This window comes from Lichenostomus cassidix, chromosome 8 (assembly GCF_008360975.1).
Source record: "Lichenostomus cassidix isolate B80296 chromosome 8, HeHo_3.0, whole genome shotgun sequence".
NCBI lineage: Eukaryota > Metazoa > Chordata > Aves > Passeriformes > Meliphagidae > Lichenostomus > Lichenostomus cassidix.
In genome coordinates, this window is record NC_139489.1 from 9,749,224 (window position 1) to 9,768,231 (window position 19,008).

General features: G+C 53.6%; 1 protein-coding gene across 2 annotated transcripts in view; it reads left to right on the top strand.

The window, feature by feature from the left end:
- Nucleotides 1-19,008, top strand: part of ERI3 (ERI1 exoribonuclease family member 3) — a 129,762-nt gene that overhangs the window by 108,781 nt on the left and 1,973 nt on the right. The window lies entirely within an intron of this gene.

The following is a 19,008-nucleotide window of genomic DNA, read 5'->3' on the forward strand; positions in this document are numbered from 1 at the left end:
CCTAGTCTTTCTCAGTCAGGCCCAGGACATTGTGGGGCCAAGGGATGGGGATCTGATGACTGAGAGTGGAACTGGCATTTGAAGAATGTATCTTATTCCTGTAGCTCACCACCCTCCCAGCACTGGGGCTTTCCCGGATACAGAGAGCTGGAAGCTGCCTTTTTGCAGACAGTGTACCCACAGCATGGAAATGGGATGATGGTGGCTTGAGTGGTCCCACCTGAAGGAAAGCCCCCCTTCCTGGAGGACAGCAAGAGTTGGAAGGAAAGGCTTTGGGTTAGAGGAGCTCAGACCTTGCTCCCATCCCCACCTGGGAGCAGTGACTCAGGAGCACCCAGTGGCATCCCTCCTGAAGGAGTCACCACGGGGGCACACCCCAAAGACCAAATCTCTTGCCCAGAAGGCAGCAGTGGGACACGGGGTTCAGTGAGCATTTCCTGAGTGTTTATCACAGCTCCGAGGTCTGTGATGTGAGGCCTCTGATGGATGCCTCCATTCACAGACTTGACATTATGATGTACAGGGAGCCTAGAGACATATAGATTTTCAAAGTGGCCACTTTGAGCATAATTATAAATATCCAGCCTTTTTACATAGTGAATTGTTGCCAGGAAAAGAAGGACCCCAGGAGGGCTGAAATTTGACATCCAGGATTTCTTGAGAAAGGAGCCTTGGCAGAGGTTTTCCACCCATTTTGGGGCCAGGAAGGCGTGGGTGGTAAGGGATGATGCTTTTCTCATCCTGACCCCCCCTGGCAGGTCCTCCCCCATTCCTCAGGGTGCTGGCAGTGTCTCTCTGAGAGGGACATCTCCAAGGCACTGTCTTGGACCCTCACCGCCCCTGCTTGTCTGCACCAGCACACTGTAATATGATTTTAACTGCTTCCGAGTGGCTGGCTCCCCTTCCAGATCACGGCACAGAGCACCAGGGGCATAAGGGAGCTGGGAGCAGGTGCTCCTGGTCTCTGTGCCTGATCCATGGCCCCAGAGACACAGCAAAGGAGAGATCTTCCCCTAGCTCATGGCTGGCTCATCTCCTTACACTTGCTGTTGGAGTATCCCATTTCTGTGCTGGAGCTGGGGTGAGTGTGCCCTGGGGAAGGTGTCTGCAGGCAGCTGTGTGTCCATCCCATGAGTGTCTAGGCTCAAACAGGCACCAATCATTGCCTTCCCCACCCCAGGCCTGGGGCATGCTGGAATATTGCAGGGAAAAATGAAGAAAATGTTTGAGGATTTGTGTTCTGTTTGCGAGCAGGGTCTGGAGGAGAGAAGGTCAAAGAAGAAAATTGGAGCTGAATTTAAATCAATGGCAGGTAGAGATTAGAACAGTGGCCCAATTAACTGCAGCAAGCTGGGGGGAGGCTGGGAGAGAGCTCCAGCTCTCCAGGTTAGGACCCCTCATTGGACCCCAGTTCTGCTTCATGGAGATACGAATGCCCCAGACAAACAGGGAGCATGGCAAGGGACTTGGGATGTGGACTTTGTGCCAAGGACTTGCTGGGGGACAAGAGCTGGAGCAGCTGGAGGCTGCGGATGGTAGCAGGACACCTGGGTGGTTTAGTGTTGGATTGAATCCCACTCCCTCCTTCCTTCTCTGCACATCTTGCCAAGCTCAGTCTGCCTCTCCATCCACATCCCAGCTCTTTGTCCTCATTTCCTTGTCCCAGTTCCTTCCCCCATGTCCTGGTATCATCTCAGCTGCTCCCACCACCAGCCCCACTAATTCCCCGTCACTATTTCCTCCTGCTTGTCTGCCCCTTGACTCCAGCTCTTGTTGGTGCAAGTGTTTCAATGAAGCAGTTTCCTCCCTCACACTTCCTGGGGAAGTCATTGAGCACCCGGAGAGCTGGGTCCCCACATCCCATGCAGGTGTCTGGAGTGGGTGCCAGGGGGATTGTGGCAGCTGGGAGCAAGGGGCCGGCAGTGGGATGGGTGTCAGTGCATGTGCAGCTGCCCAGGGCCACACGCAGCTGTCTTTGCCCAAAGTTGGCTTGATTCTGATGGGAAATCCAAAACATTCCCTGTTCCCAAAATCACCTTCCCAACAGACTTCAAGGCTTTGTTCTGAAACATCTGGGCACATACAAAAAAACTTGCACTTGCAAGTAACTGGAATTTAAGGGAAAGAGTGACATTCTTGTCATTCTTGTTGATAGCAGTGTGTTAATGGTTCTGACTGGAATTTCCTAGGAAAAATATTCAGTGGGAGCAGGACATACAGCATGGAATGTCTTCGCTGAATCACTAAACTTTGGGGGAAATCAGGGTAGGTCACGTCAGAGCAAGGGGAAGCCAACAGCCAGTCCTTGTTCCCAACACACATCCCCCATGTGCTCCTGGGGCTGGGGCAGCCAGGGGCACAGCTCCCATGTCTTTAGGCCCACAGAGATTGGGCTTTGCTCTCTCCAGCAACCCTGTGCACTGTAGCATGTTGCACATCACCCAAGGAACATTAATTAACATTGCTGGAAGATCTCAGGAAAGGTGCAATTTGAATGATCTGGCACCACAGTCATTCGGATGCTGAGTTAATTCAATCCTTGCACACAGTGCTCCTACAGATTGTTGGCTTTAAACAAACAGCGGTGACAGATTTGTTGCTGCGGAAATGTGGTCATTAAGTCGGGAGCGTGTGTTTGACCTGAAAGCGATTGAGTGATGGATGCAAGTCATTTTAAAGCTGCAGCAGCCAAAAGGATGCTCCTTTTGGAAAGCAATCTTGCATCTAAGGAGTGTAAATAATTTAAACAAACAAGTAAAGTAAGGTGAAAGGACCTCTGTATTGTGGCACTAAATGCAAAGCAGGGCAGTGCTGCCAGCTCTGTGGTGAAAGAGAGCTCCTTTGCACAGCACTGTCATAAAGAGGTGCAAGGTACCAGCTTTGGGGCTGTTTGTTGGGATAAATGGTACCAACCAAGCTCCCATCACTTCATAGTCATCTGTGGGAGCTGTGCATCTGCTGTGCTCCAAGTGTGAGCCGTGCAAGCACTATGGGATCCCCAAGGAATGGGAATCAAAGTGGATTGGTGGAGATCACCTTGATGTCCTGGAAGAGCAGGACTCAGGTGTCCCATAGTGTGGGACTGTCACTCCAGCTGCTCCTCTTGTCAAGCTGAAGGAGCCTGATACTCCCTTGGCTTCCAGGCACCTAGGTCTGGCTTGTCTTGTCCAGCAAGGATGGTAGGTTGAACCAAGAGCTCTGCACGCTGCTGCTCCGTGCCAGTCTTTCTCTGAGCCATCCTCTCACTGCTGTTGGAGATCCTCTCACCCAGAGTGTGAGCAGGGAGGGAGCGTTTGAGCCGCACTGGTCACGTTGCATGGCTCTATGCATTCCACTGCTGGATGTGGTGTCCCCATAATGAGGCTAGTAGTTATTGTGCATTGGAAGCAGCCATTGCTTAAGCCTCAATATCTCAGCCATTTAATTTAATGGTTTTTTAAAATACCAAAAGCAATTAAGTTCACATTGTGAGCTAATCACCTACAAAATTTCATTTCAAAGATGCTTAGACTGTTTGTGAGAGAATTGCTGGAAAGCAGCCTGAATATGCTACCACGTCTGTCTGTTTGTCCTTCTTTGCCTTCCCTCTTTCCCAGCCAGTCAGGCAGACTTCTCAAAAGGAAACAATCCAATTCACACTTCCCTACTTTTCTGACAGTTTTTCCCTGGTGTAAATTTTAGATGTGTAAGTTAAATGCCAGTGATTGGTGATGATTATAGTGCTTAGTGGTACCACAGGAGTGGAAAACGGGGGTTTGAGGTCTGGTTGATGGGCAAGAGCCAGATAGCTCTTGTTGGGGAGTGAGTGGGCACACAGCTGTGTGCAGCACCCAGGCCAGGAGGAGATGGTGGGAGCTCTGCCCATTAGCTTGTGTTACCACTGCCTTGAGGCCATGTGTCTGTGCTGCTGTCCCTGGGGGTGCAAGAGGTGCCTGAGCATTAACACTGAAACCTTGCACAAGCCCTTTCGCTTTGGAAAAGTGCTCTGGGTGAGCTGTTTGCAGCGTGTCCACCATATCCCATGGTGGCTCACCCCACGTGCCTGCCTTCCTGATCCTCCTCCTGCCTTAGCAGCTCCAGCCCATGGCATTCATCCGTGGCAGTCCCTGCGGGGACCAGCTTGCCTGTAGGCTGCAAGGCTTTATCAGATTGGAGAAGAGCCAGAGGTCTTTGTCAGAGATTACTTGTTCTCCTAAACAGCCATGTTACTGAATATGGAATAATCCCCCGTCAGCATCCAGCTGGGGGTTTCGTTTCCTTCACTGTGGGCTATCGTGTTAACACTCTCTCCTTAAAGCACCTTTGCCAGCTGAGTTACCCACGTATCACCCCACTGGTACAATGGGGAGGGGTGCACTGCACACCATTGCCCACCAAGCTGCCTGTCCCCAGTGTGTTTGGCAGAGCCATGCATGGCTGCTGTCCTGTTTTGGCTGTGGTGTTGCCTTCTCCAGACCCCCGTTGCCATCTCCCCCAGCTGGTTTTCCTGGCTGGCAGCAGGGAGGTGATTTATGGAGTCCCACACGCACCCGGTGAGTCCAGCTCTCTGCGTTTCAGGGAGATCCATCGCACAGGGAGGGGAGGTCACTGCGTTGCAGGTTTGCTAACCTTGCCCGCTTATTAAAAATGGTAAAAGCCTCCCTCAGGACTCGTGAAGTATAGATCCAAAGAGCTCCATATGCTGTTCCCCTTAATGAGATGTCTGCCTGAAGAGCAATAGCAAAACACACCATCCAGTGCAGGGTCCCTATAGCTAGATGGCCTGGCTGTAAACAGAGCCGTCCGTCTTAATGGGCTATCGTGTAAAAACTTCTCCCAGTCAATAAATCAAAGGGGCTCCATTTATATCATGTGCTGCCTTCGCTATTAGGCTGCCTCTGGATGGCATGTTCTGATACAGAGCTCCCTGGGCCCCCAGACGAGGCCAGAGGCTCTAATGGGCATTTAATTTAGGCTTCCCCTTGCCGACACCTGTGCAGAGTTCAGCAGCTGGAACTCGGCAGGGGATCCCTCGTGGTTTGGGATGGCCCTGCTGTGCGGGAAAGGGCACCCGTGGATCAGCACCTGGCAGACATCACCTCCCCTGCCCTGCTGGGTAGGAGCCTGTGGTGTACAGGGAGCCAGAGCCTCCCTGGGAAGGGGTGCGTGGGTCTGGCAACTCGATCAGGAGCAGCAGCCACAAGCCTGGCGCAGTTATTTATTTTTCATTCCCTCCCTTGTGCTGCTCGGATGCCACCGGAGGGAAGTTCCGCTCCAGCCACCATCCCAGGCAGAGATATTAGTCCTCATTACTAATTAAAGGAAGCAGGAGTAATTGACAGATGGTGGATGGCAGGGGAGCCAGTGTGATGAACGGCCCCTGTCCCTGTGCCGGGGACGCATGCTGAGCGCTACCTGTTAGCTACAAATAAACAAACCTGATAAATAATAAATAGTTTGAGAAGAGTGGGCAAGCATTATTTAAATTAATAGGGATTAGAGGGAGAGGTCTGAAAGAGCATTCCTCCGGATGAGCTATCCCTGGACGGACAGGGACTCATTTGTTGCAGACTGGAGTAAACAAGGAGAAGGGGAGGATTCATCACAGCAGGGCCTCGCAGCACTTCTCGGGCTGATAACAGCACAGCTGTACTTTTCCTGGCCACCCCTGCACCAGGGCTCCCTGTGTCCCTGCTGCCTTACTAATGTCATCATACTGTCACCCCTCTGGTGCTGGGTTGGGGCACTGGGTGCTATAAGGGATCCAGGGTGTTGCAGTGGAGCAGTGGGGAGAGGATGCTGGGCTCTGGCTGTTGGGGGGTCCCACGTTAGGGCACGTGCAAGTTTTCCCAGCAGTTTGATGGCCACCTGCCAGCCTGCTTGCACTCAGGCACTCGCTGTCAGCCACGGAGTGATCCCAACCAACGAATCCAGCAGCAGAGGGGGTCTCTCCTCACCCCACAACATTTGGATACTACCCTGCCTTCTGGGGCGGGAAGCTGGGGGTAGTGGAGGAAGGAGGGATGCCGTGGGAGGCGGGGGAGAGAGGGGAGGACAGACGCGCTGCTCGCTATCACATCTACTCCATCTTATCGCCACAGTAATTTGATGATAAAAAATAATCCGAGGCTGGAAAGGAAACATGTGTAGTGGAGTAAAGATTGAATGTAGGTGGATTGTGCCCTGGGGCGGTGGCTGGGAGATAGAAGGAAATGTCCTTCTGTTTGACATACTGCCGAGTCGCAGGCAGCCGTGCCCCCGCCTCGCTTCGCCCTGCCCGCGGCACGGGGAGCCCGCTGGCCCCTGGGCCATGTGCCAGGCAGGAGAGTGCCTGTTGCAGCCCCTCAACACCTCCTGCCCCTCCGCCTGCACCTCCTGTGCCCCTCAGCACCCCATGGGGTGCTGCCCCCGGCTCTCCCACCCCACAGCTCACTCCCAGCACACTTCTGGTTATTTTTTTTTCCCCTTTGGTTATGCTTCACAACTCATTTTATCAGCTGTCAGTAGCCAAATGTCTTTTTTAAGGAGTGGGTTATAGCCACTAATGTACTGAATGCTATTGCACTGGCTGCAGTTAGTGTTCCACGGCTAAATTACTATAATTAATGTTCCACTAGAACTGTTTGTAACAGGCGGCTGCGGGAGCCCCAGGTCTGGGCTTTCACAGCCACTGAATTATCTCTCCTCCCTGGAGAAAGCGCCTCTCACAAAGGGGAGGGACGGGGTCAGCAATGGGACAGGCGGGCACTAGCTGAGCCAAACTCCAGTGGATGAGTGGCCCGGGAGCTGTTCCCGGGGCACAGACTCCCCGTGTCCCCCCATCTGAGCTGCTCTGTCCCATGGGAGTGCGGCTGGGTGTGCGGCAGGCTGCGGTGGAATTCCAGCTGGGATTGTCACAGCACTGCAGCATCGCCAGGGCTTCGCTCGTCACCCTCCCCAACTGCATTATAAAGATGGAACACGGTGCCTAGAGAAAAGCTTCCAAAACTCAGTAAGGGCAGTCAGAGATGTTTCCCTGTGCGAGGCATGGCACCTCAGCCCAGTCCACAGCAAGTCTGCACCCAAAACCATCCCTGCCCTCCCTGCTTCCCCCATCGCCTCCCAGTGAGGCTGGAGGTGCAGGGAAAAAAAACGTGCTCGGCGGGCACACACACCCCTTGTTTCGCTAAATGCATTGTTCAATACCTGCAACAAACAGATTAGCCGGGGCTTTATCAGGGACAAGAGAAGGGAGAGCAGTGTGATAATGGTTTTCAGCAAATCCTCGGGCTGTCACAGATTAGAGCCGCGGCAGGAGCATTATCAGCCCTTTCCTCCTCTCCCCATCGCCTCCCGCTTTGTCTCTTCTCACCATCGGATTTCTCCAGCCAATCTATCCCTGAGAGAGCTGGGCAGATACAAGAAGAAGTCGGTTTCCATCTGATCTGCAATTGGTTTTTCCCGGCAGCCGATCCGTGTCGCAGCATTGATCCGTGGGCCCCCCAGCGCTTGTCACCTTGCGTGTCTGGAGAGGAAGGTGGCCGAAGGAAGGGGGGCTGGGGTGGGGATGCTTTAAACTTGCTGTGTGCCATTGATCTGCAGGTGGGAGCATGGCCAGGCTGGCCCTGCCAGGCAGGAGGGCTCGAGCCACGTGCCCTCATCAGAGGAGTTTAAATGGCTGTGACCTTCTTATTAAAGGAGATGAATGTCTTTGGAGGAAGAAGGGGGCCAAGCCCCAGGCCCTGGGGTGGCTGGTCGGGAGTTGCCCAGCCCTAACCACCTCACTGAGGGGCAGCTTGGTGAGACTGGCACTGGGGTGCTGGGAGCCTGCCAGGCACCTTCTCTCTCAGAGAGGTTACCACTGTACCCACATCCCCATTTCTGCTCCACACCTGTCTGTACCACACTGCAGAATGGCCAGGCAGGGGTGGGGACCCCTGTCTTGGCTCTGCAGCTTGCCTGAGCCTGTGGGAGAGGAGCTGTCAGGTGGGAGCTGTTGGGTTAACCCCAGTGGGTGGGCAGCTTTCTCAGGAGACCTGAAGCTGCAGAAAGTTGTTTTTTCTTTCTAAAGGTGAGACACAAGGCTGTCCTTTGTCCCAATGACTGCAGCCAGGGTCTGCAGGCCCCATCATGTAGGGGTTTGTTGAAATACCTGGAGATGTTCAGGAGCCGCAGCCCAATGGGCAGGGCAGGAATGCTGTACCAGGCAGAGCCCAGCATCTTTGGGGTCAAGTTGAGACATCCCATCTGTGCCACCTGCCACCCCCCTGTACCCTTCTGCCAGGTTCCTGCTAGGGTACAGTTGTGGCAGCTCTGCCTTGTTTCGCCTTCCCTGGCTGACCCAAGGGACGGTGTGCAGGTGGGTGGGAGGGCAAGAGGGGATATAACAAGTAATGGCCCCAAGTGTGGAAACACTGTTAATAAAGTGTATTTCACTTTTAATTTTGGCATATAATGTAATGATCTTTTTTAAGGCCCTATCATATTATCTGCATGACTAGATTATTGAGTCTTCATCATCTCCAGATAAATTTATGACCAGGATGATGCTTGGAATTTATTATCAGTCAATAGAGCTCAATACTGTAACAAGGCGTGTAATAAGATATACATATTTAATGATCCGGAGTAAAACAGCCCCGCTAATGGGCAGGATGAGACGGAGGCTGGAGCGTTAATTTCCATCCCCTGCCCCTTTCCACGGGAGCCTGCACCACTCACATGGGATGCAGCCCCAGGGTCCTGCGCGTTGCCCAAGGTTGGAGCAGGGACCAGCTCAGAGGGATACAGAGGAGCACAGCCCTCCTGCTGCAGCTGGGAGCACGTGGGAAGGCACATGTGGCACCCATCCCTATGGAGATGTGCAGGTCTGTCTCACACAGCACACGGCTCTCTCTGGTGGCTTTGCAGGTCTGGCTGACATCCTTGTCTGCACCAGGTATGGATTGTCACACATCTGCTTTGCAGGTGGCTCTCTCCAGCCTGGCAATGTAGCAAGCCTTGCACAAAGCTGTTGCACCAGCAGCTGCTGAGATGGCTGGAAAAGCCACACGGCGCTTTTTATGTTGCAGAGGCAAGTCTGAAATCCTGCCTCTGGGATGGTGCAGGGCTCTCCGGCTTGACAAGGGGAGCAGAGCCAGGGCAAACAGATGCACTCTGTCCACATCACATGAGGACACCTCTGGTCCAGCAAAGGCCTTGAGCACAGTCCCCTGTGACCCCACAGAGTCCCCCATGCTCTGGCTTACCTGGCTGTGTCTCCTGACAGGAGGCCAGACAACACCAGGACGGTCACAGTGCAGGGAGGTAGCAGGTCTGTGTGCCCAAGCACCCTGGCCCTGTGTGCAGCTGCCTACAGACTATCGTGTTGAACAGGGGCCCATCTCCCTTGCCAGGTTATATTTTGAGCTGCCAGCGCTGATTTTTCCAGCCTTTTGGGATGTTATTAAATTACTTTCCAAGGACTTTTAATAAGCACTTTTGATACCTTTGAAGCGTGCAGCTTTGTGGGAAGATTACAGTCCCGCATCCATCTCGCTGGGAGAGAAACAATGGCAGCAGGGCTGGCGTTTGATCTCTCCTCCAGAAGGCGAGAGAGGTTTTGGGTTAGACAAAGAGGTGAGCTGCTGATTTAGAGCTAATGTTTAAAAATAGGTAGGTCTCCCTCCAAGATAGAGAGACCTGCCCTCCTCTGTGTAATCGCCTGCCTCTGCCTCGCCGGACTTGCAGAAGCACAGCTCTCTTTATTTGAAGGCTTCGAGTGCAGCGTCGCAGTTTGATTCTGGGTCCTTTTAAAGCAATAACTAGGCCATCTGACCAAGCTTTAAAGAGCAGGAGAACTTTCCATTAGGACTTGCGACACACTCTTGGCAGCGCTGGAATTGCATTCTTGCTTTTTTATTTCCTTTCTCTGACATCTCATGTCACTCAGGCGGGAGAAACTCAGCTTTATAAACTCACTCATTTCTACCTTGAAATTTCTCCCTAATTAGGGTCCCAATCCCAGTGGTGGGACTGGGTGTCAGGAGCTGAATGTGGAGCAGAGCCAACAGCACTGGTAGAGGTCAAACCAAATTGCTCCCTGCAGCCTGGGGACCACCTGGCCCCAGCAGCATCAGTCAGGGGCAGAGAGACAGTGTCTCCCATGTCTGTGCCCACAGCTCCCACACGAGAGAAACAGAGCCACCGTCCCAGCCATGCCGAGCATCTGTGTGTCTGGCCCCGGTGCTGCCTTTGGCAGGGACCATCAGATGAGTTACAACACCATGAGCACCCGGCTCCGGCCAGGCATGCCTTCACTGCAGGGAGAAAAGGTGTCAAGGGAGTCGAATTCCCTTTATCTGTGGATAACTACTGCTGCCTTTAACAGCCTGGAATAAACTAGCCATAAATATCATGATCATAAGTGCTTCGATATGGCAACTTTACACTGAACAGAGGTTTTAACCTTCCCTGCGGAGGATATCCAGCTCTACATCACTGACTGTTTCCATTCAGCTGCACGGCCAAAGACAAGCTCTTGATGAGCTGCTCAGAGCAGCTGCACCAGCTACCAGCCACATCTCAGCCCAGTCTAACCCCAGTCCTTACCCCAGTTTTGGGGTGGGATCTCCCTTCTGCTGTCAGGATCTGACAGGAGTCCTGCTGCCCTCTCCTCCCTGCCACCACCCTTTGCTCCTCTAAGGAAGTGCCGGTATTGGAACCTGGGTTTTACTGGGCTCCTGTGGGGATCCACCTTCCATTCTCATTCCCACCCACAAGGAGGGTCCTGAGCCACCAACTTCTGCAGCAACTTGTCAACCATCACCTTGTCCCTGAGGCAGGCCAGAGGTCCCATATCAGCAAGAGGGCAGTTTGCATCCTCCCTGTACCTTACCAGTGCCCCGCCGTGACTTTATTTTGCACGGCGACTTTGAGGGGAGCTGTAAAACACTCAGACGAGTTAAATAATACACGACAGTGTACGGTATAAATTACAGGAAGCCAGCGGTGGAGCGACATTGTATGCTGAATAAATTAAAGGCTGCGTGACTTACAGGCGAGATTGATCTGCTGAGCATTTTGTTTAGTGACGTGCTTGTCATAAGGGAGAGCTAATTACAGGCACGGAGACACGCCGCTCCGGCGCTGGGGAGCACAGAGCAAACCGGGCTCACGAATGTCAGCGGGGTCCCTGCACTTCCAGGATTTGCTCTTTCTGAGGCCAGCCATATGCCAGGCCCCGTTAGCTGGATGCCTGCTGTTTGCCCAGGGCCATCCAACACTGTCACAGCCCAGGAAAAGGACTGTGCTGCCACACGGAGCTGCCAGGGTCTGACAGTGGATGTGCTGGTATGGGGGACACAGCTGGCTGGTGGCTCTGGGGTCTGCCCTGAGCAAGGGCTGGTGTTGGGGCTGCCTGAGCGGCAGGTTTAAGAGAAATGGAGGTGTCGAAGCCTGAGCCCATTCTTAATGGAGCTGAGCCATAAAGGAGGGCATCCAATGCTCCTGTGGCATTTTTAAGCCCAGCACTGCTCACAAGGTGACACAGGGATTTCACTGCCATTGGGTACCTAGGGCTGGCTGAACAGCAAAGCTGAGATGTGTAGGGGCTGATTTGGGGGCTGAAGAGTACAAAAAGGCAAGTACAGGTCAGGAATTAGGTAGGGATCCTGTAATAGCAGATTGCTGCTATGAGCCACCAAGGGAGGGGGCAGTCTTCTTCAGGACACCGTTTGGAGTGGATAATTTTGGGGAAGATGTGCTTGACCCACAGGGATGTGGGAGACTGGTGAGAGGCTTGGATTCAGCTGGGTGACTTTAACCACCAAACTTGGGGCTGAGTTTGGAGGCTTGCCCTGCTGGGCTCCAGAGCAGGGATTGCTCCCATGCCAGGAGGTCTGTCCCTGATGTCTGTGCAGCTGAGCAATGCCATGCAGGCTGTGTGCAGCCCTTGAGGTCACGGCAGAGGCTGTACCATGGAGCTGGTGGAACAGCTCCCTGGACTGCCAGAAGGGTACTGGTGGCTGGAGACCACGCTCTGGCTCAGGCTGGCCATCGGGATGTGCTCCCCTCCGGCTCGGCCGGCTCGGCGGTTGTCTGTCACTCGGTGGGATTATGAGTAGTGAGTGTAATGCATCGGCGTATGAATAGGGTTGTCTGGCTGATGGTGATGTATCGTTTTTCATTACTGCCTCTCAAGCCCTCCCTGCTCCACGTGTGGAAATTCTATTTATTCCCTAATTTGTAAAAATTCCCTCCTTATCTGATACCAATCAGGGAGGGGTAATTGGCTCTCCAGGGCTAGCGGCTGGGGTCCTGATGAAGAGATATGTGTGTCTGCTCTGGCTGTCCAGGCACCCTGCCCTGCTGCACCAGCGACACGGGCCACAATTAATAATGATTTGCAAATGGCAGACAAGCAATAACGCAGAAAGATGTCCAGCCAGCCTCCTGCCCGCCCCTTAATTTCCTTCTGTAATATAAATGGCACAGGAACGAAAATCCAGCGCTATAAATTCTGAAATTAGTTATTCACTGTAATAAATGGTTCCCTTTTTGGTGCATGGTCCTCCCCATCCTTCTCCCCTGACCCCCCCACTTCCTCCTCCCCTCCCAGCCCCCTCGCCTGCTACCTACTTCATTTGAGTCCTAATATGCAAATGCTGTAATTTAACGGGATGGTGAAGTTGATTTTCATGTTAACTTAATTACTTTGATTTATGAAGGGCTGGGATGTAGACACGGCTGCATTCTTACTCACCTCCCACCCTCACCCCTCTGCGGTCCTGCTGACCCGTCGCCTCTCTTCCCTTTTCTTCCCTTGGCTCAGTCCTCTCTTCCTCTTCTTCCCAAGTTTAGTGTTTTATTAGCTGCCTTTAAGTGGACATAAGTCCTCGCGACAATTGCATGATGCGGAGGACAAATTCCCCGTCCTGCCTTGTTTAATCGTGCCTGGATAATGGATGTATAATTGACTCATTTGAATGCTTTTGCCTACAGGAGTGCAGAGCATTAAATGTTTGATTGCCTTAATTTCCAAACAGATCATTATCCCCTTCTTACCCGCTCTTAATAAACACTTTATGAGGATTTTTTTTGTAAAGGAAAAAAATCTCCACTCCTCGTACTTCTCTGAAGTGATAAACTCTAATTAAGTCTAATATTTAAAAATATGGTAATGGTGACTTGTTTGAATAAGTGGCCTGCATTTCCATAATTTCATTATTACGTAAAACACGCTAATTATTTGAAGTGTGCTTATTACTAAAAGAGAAATCTCCTTCTAATAAAGATGAAATTGGCTTTTTTCCCTGTATTGCTGTGCACGCCGCTCCCCTTCTCTCCCGGACGGTGAGCGGCCACAGCCGGGAGCGGGGTGATGCCAACATTCGCTTTGTTTGCTCAGGGAATGCTGCCAGCCAGGGGATGCTGGATGTGCAGGGACAGGCACAGAGGCTGAAGGACAAACCGAGGTCTCTGTGCACCCTGTGTCACCCTCAGCCCCAGCAACATTGGTGCCTTTTGGGCTCATGGGCTCCAGGAGTTGTTGGGAATGCTGGGAGAGAGCTCAGCCTGTGCTGCCCTTTCCCTCCAGCAGGGATACCCCAGCTGTCATGGTTTCCCTACATGGCATTGTCTGTGCCAGGCCATCCAACAGCCTGTGGGGCTGGAAGGTGTCTCAGCAGCCAGTGTCTTGCAGTGCAGAGGCCCCAGCCACCCAGCTCTGCCCTGGGAGGGGGCCAGCGCTGTGGGTGCATGATGGGAAGAGTGGTTCCCAGTGCAGAGGATGGGTGGAAGCATCCTGTCTCCCACGGGGTGACAGTGGCTAGCCTGGATGGGGGGAAGCAGGTGCCCAAGGCAGCAGGTTGACCATCGGGACTGGTCCCCTTTTGCTGTACTTCCTACTCGCCTGAGAACTGTCAGACATGGGCCCTCCCTGCTCCAGTGTCCCTGATGGGGTAAACTGGATTTGGAGATCTCGCTGACCCCGGTGTGCAGGGGGTGGGACAGGCATCCCATCCCCCAGGGACAGAGACAGCAACAGGTTGAGGGAGGATGAGTATGAATTGTGTCCGACCCCTCTTCAGAGCCTGTGCAGGCGCTCTGTGGTGGGGCAGGCAGGGAGGCACTGGGATGAAGTCAATATAAAACTAATTTTCTTTTCTTCATGAAGAAATGAGGTGTGTGGCAGTAACGTAATTGCAGATAATGAGGTAAGTTATTCTTAATATTCTGCACGTCGCTGTCAGCTCCACCTAATATACCTGCCGGCTGTGTGGGGCACGCAGAGCCCCTTGCCCCATGCGTAGGATTATGAGGCCATTAATTTGGGAGCAGCTCGGCAGGACCATCCCTGGTGTCCCCATGGATCTCTGGGAGCTGGGAGCTCTTGGCTCTGACACGTCCTTGTCACCACTATGGCTGGCATCCTGGTGTCCCCACCTTGCCCAGCATGTCATGGTGGGGATGGAGTCAGATCAGACACAAACTCCCTCCTGGCTCCAGTATGAACAGGGTGAGTGACACAGAGCCTGGCTCTGTGTGCTGGGAAAATGCTGTCACTCCCTGCCCCTAACAGTGACATTCCTGCCCACAGGAAGCAGCACAGCCCGCTGTGGGGACACAGCACCCAGTGCTCCCATTCCTGATTGCTGGGGACACCAGCAGCAGAGCCCCAGACTGCATGAGGTCCGTACGGCTCCCGCTGGTCACAAGGCCACCTGCTGTCACCCAGGGTCAGTGGTGGGGAGGCTCCGGGCAGCAGTGGCCAGGCGGCCCTGTTTCCGCTTTGCGGGGAGCTGTTATACAAAGGCAGCGGTGATATTATTCATTAACAGTAATCTGCCATTAGAACATTGACAAATGGCCCCTCGGCGCCTGAGCATCAGTTCTTGTACAGCCCATAAAGCATGGGGACAGTTTAAATATGGACCTGCTCAGCTCGGGCCGGGGGTGATCCGTCTTCCCGGCCATAGCACAGGTGCGGCGGGGTTGCCTCCAAATGAGCATGTTTGGGGGGGCACTGCCGTCCCTGACCACCCACAGCCCGCTGGGGCAGCCGCTGGGATGGAAAAGCTCCCTCCTTGCTCTGGGAGCGTCTCGGCCCAGTGCATGGCAGTTGGGCAGCATTCAGCCCCCTGAGCCCCCGTGGTGGGGGTGTCTGGGTGGTTTGGTCCTGTGGGAGAGGTGGGAGGAATGCTGGCAGGGCAGCACATGTAGGGATATGGCCCCTACACTTCTCCCCAATGCCTGGCTGAGTGTGGAGGTGATGCTCTCCTGGAGTGAGCATTGCTGCTCCTGGCAGCCTGATGCTGCAGCGCTGACTCCTGGTGACAGAATCCTTGAGCTCATCCTGGGTTCGCAGTGGTGCCGCTGTGCAGTGGCTGGCAGGAAGGCACACGCCAGACAGGCAGCCCAGTGCCATGGGCTGGGGGCTTTCTGCCTCCATCCCAGCAGAGGAGCACAATAGGAGTATCTGTGCCACCCCAAGAACAAGGGCAGACAGGGATGCTGAACGGCCACAAACTCCAGCCCAAACTAAGAGAGCGTCCTGCTGTCCCATGCATGTGCACGTGTCACTGTCCTTGGCTGTCACCGCAGCAAGAGCTTGGCAGAACGTGGAGAGAGCTGAAATGAGGGTATTGAGGCAGTGTGGTGTCACAGTGGCTAATGCTGACACACGGGGCAGGAGGGTTAAAACATGGTGGGCTAAGCCAGCCAGGGCAGGGGAAGGCTGGGGTGTCACATTACCCTGCACTGTGCTGGCAGCTAGATCAAAGGAGGGTCCTAGAGGCAGCCAGCCCCAGAACCTAGCACCTCAAGGCAAGCTCAACCCCAGCTGTCCTGGGCCACTGCACAGGGACATGAGGTGATGCTCAGAAGCGGCACAGCAAGGTGAGGGGCAAGGAGGCAGGGCAGAGCTGCCGCTCTCTTTGCAGGAGGCAGGATAACCCCAGGCTGACCCCTTTCACACACACCGCACAACACCCCTAAATCAATTGCATCTTATTATTACAATATCAATATACAATATTCCTACAATAACACCATTGATTTTCTACTCAGAGGCTGCACCTAAGTCTGTTTTAAAGAGGAGGGAGTTAATAGTGCCCTCATTAAAAATCTATAGATTACCCCCCACCCCAAAAAAAAGAAAAAGCAGTTTATATTCATTAGGGCTATTGAATATAAAGTAATATGTTTGTGTAGGACATTGGAGTAATGTGATAATCCGTCCGCATATCAGGGAGAAATCCACTTAGCAACCCTGTCAGCTTGACAAGAAAAATGTGCCCATAAAGTCGGGAATACATTGAGGGAGTGAGCGGGAGGAGAGCGGGGGTGCGCATGCGTGTGCACGCCTGTGCAGAGCCACGCTGGCCATCAGCGTGATGGGGACCACCTTCACCCCATCGCCCTGCTCAGCCTTGGGACACAGGTGGGCTCCCTGCGGTCCCCGGAGGTGTCTGGGACTGGGACACACCAGGTGTGCCAGGATGAGGATCGAGTTGGGGGGCTCCGCAACCTGCCAGCCTCCCCAGCCCCAGGCAGGGTCACCAGATGGGACAGACTGGTGGATGCCAGCCTGGGCACTGGGGCAGCACCATCACAGCCATGTGTCCCCCAGGGAGAGCTGGGCTGGGTGGGGGCAATAGGGTGGGCAGTGCTGCCTGTGCCCTCCTGCCAGCCTCGGACTCTGCTCGTCCCCCACCCCTTGGTCACCTTTGCAATGGATTAAGCACTGAAAAGCAGCAGAGCAATCCCGGTCGCGCTCTCTTAGGCTGTCAATTGCCATTTTTGTAATAGAAATTCCTTTCACAAGGTAATGACGGCCAGATTTAGAGGATTTCATATTGCTAATAATTCCCCAAACAGCCATCTGACTGTGTTGTTTTAAAAGCCGCTTAGTTTTTTGCTTTGGAGTTTATGAAAATCTCCCACTCTAATATCCCGAGAGCCAGCCTATAATTGTGTTATTAAATCAATCGGAGCGGATTACATTGTAAAATCAATAGATGGCTGTAATTGCATATTAGAAAGTTGTTCTGCTGTTGTTGATTTTTTTTTTACATGGATAATTATAATAAGCGTGTTTACCTTAGCGCTTATTTGGAATGAGTCTCACTAAATGACTTATGACGAGCTTGGCACATTCACTGCCAAGGCCCATGGCATCATCTGGGACAGCAAGGACAGTGCTGGCGGCGTGGGCATGTGGGTGGCAGTGACCCAACAGGGTCCCACCAGTTTTGCAGGGTGGCAGCCCAGAGTTCAGGGTGTCTCCCAGCACTGGCATCTGGCAACAGAGCACACTGGGGTTTTGGGGTGGTGGATGATGGGGTGCAGGAAGCAGACAGCAGTCCCAGAGGGTGTCCCCAGGTACCAGCCTGGGAGTCCCAGGAGGTGCCATGGGGTCTTGCTGCCAGTCTGGTGGCTCCCCAGGTCTTCGTGCAGTTTCCCCTCAGCAACATGGAGCAATAGTCAAGCCCCGGTGCCCCCTCCAGCCCAGGGCAATGCTGCAGGCTGTGAGGCTGGCAGTGGAATGCCTGGGGCTGTGCTTTCACATCCAAACTGTTCACCTGCCATAGCTCCAGGATTTGCTTTGCTGTTACTTTTTGGGAGTACCAGGTCTGAGCTGGCTGGGTGGGGGTACTTTGGCCACAGTTGAACTCCTTTTACCTCGGTTTCCGCAGCTTTCGAGCCAGTGTTACCCTGTTAGATCCCACTGGTATGTGGCTCCAAGGCTAAGGGCTTTCCAAGGGGTTCAGTTATCTGGGAGATGAGATAGAGCAGGGGATCCTAAGGACAGTGAGGGGCTCACTTGAGTGGGAACAAATGACAGCAGCAGGAGCATTGTTGCTTGGCTGGGCAGGACACCTGTCACCTTCAGGGGCCTTACACAGCCATCAGTGTCACCTTGGGCAGCAGAGAGGACAAAGGCACAGAGAGATGGCTCATCTCTGACCCCGTGCCAGCCAGTGGGCTGGGGACACCCCTCCTTTCTTGGGCTGTCCTCATGCCCAGCTGCTGTCCCCTGTCTGGCACACCAGTGAGGGGAAGGGGTGCCATGAAAGGGGCTGGGGGGACATTCGGGAGGCACGTGGCTCTGATGGGGATGTTACTTCTCTCACTGCTGAACATCAGCCAGGATGGTCCCCGGCAGCTCATGGCAGCCCCTCAGGGAGCTGCATATGGGGAAAGTCCTGATCCTCCAACAGACACAGTGGGACAGGTGATGGCTTTGCCAGCGGGTCACTGGGCACAGCAGGGCTGGGCAGTGCTGCTGGTCTGGCAGGGAGCATCCAGGAGGCCGGGCAGCCCCATCCCTGCAGGCAGGTGCCCGGCAGCAGGGCAGTGCTGCCCGGCTGCGGGGGCTCTCAATCCGGCACGCGGCACTGTCAGCAGGCAGCCTGCTGTCTCCTAGACAGTGAAATATGGCCACAATTAGCCCGGATACAGTTCAATTATGATAAACAGCGTTTGCACCCTTTAAGCTGTGATTAAAAGGCCTCCTCCCGTTGATAGAGAGACCTAATTTCACATTATTATCGCTGTAGCTTGATTATAAAGCACTCCCTGGATTTACAGTTGGGAGATGGATGTGGAGGCTTCTTTATCATTTACACATCAGTAATGATGCAGCCTTCCCTCCACCACAACATCCATCCAGCAGCGGTGGGGAGAGGGGGGCCTTGCCTGCACCCCCCTCCCGGGGCACCCTCTCCCCGTGTCAGCCGGGCCCCGCTGCCACACGCAAGTGGGCAAAGTCACCCTTACGGTAACAGCTTGATAAATGGGCGGGCGGTAATGAAATGGAGACATCAAGGCGTGGGGCGAGGAAGAAAGAGTGGTAATCGGAACGAGTGGAGCTGTCCCGAAACGGAGGGGAGCGGGAAGAAGGATCGCCTCTGCGCCGTGTGCTGTCAAGGGAGAAATTACACATTTACTCTTGCTTTTTCTTAAGGAGACGGCCCTCATAGATCAAAACATGGATTTACAAGCCAATTTTCAACATGAAATATAGACACTAGGAATCAATTTAAGCCCAGCTTCTATTTTAGCAAACGG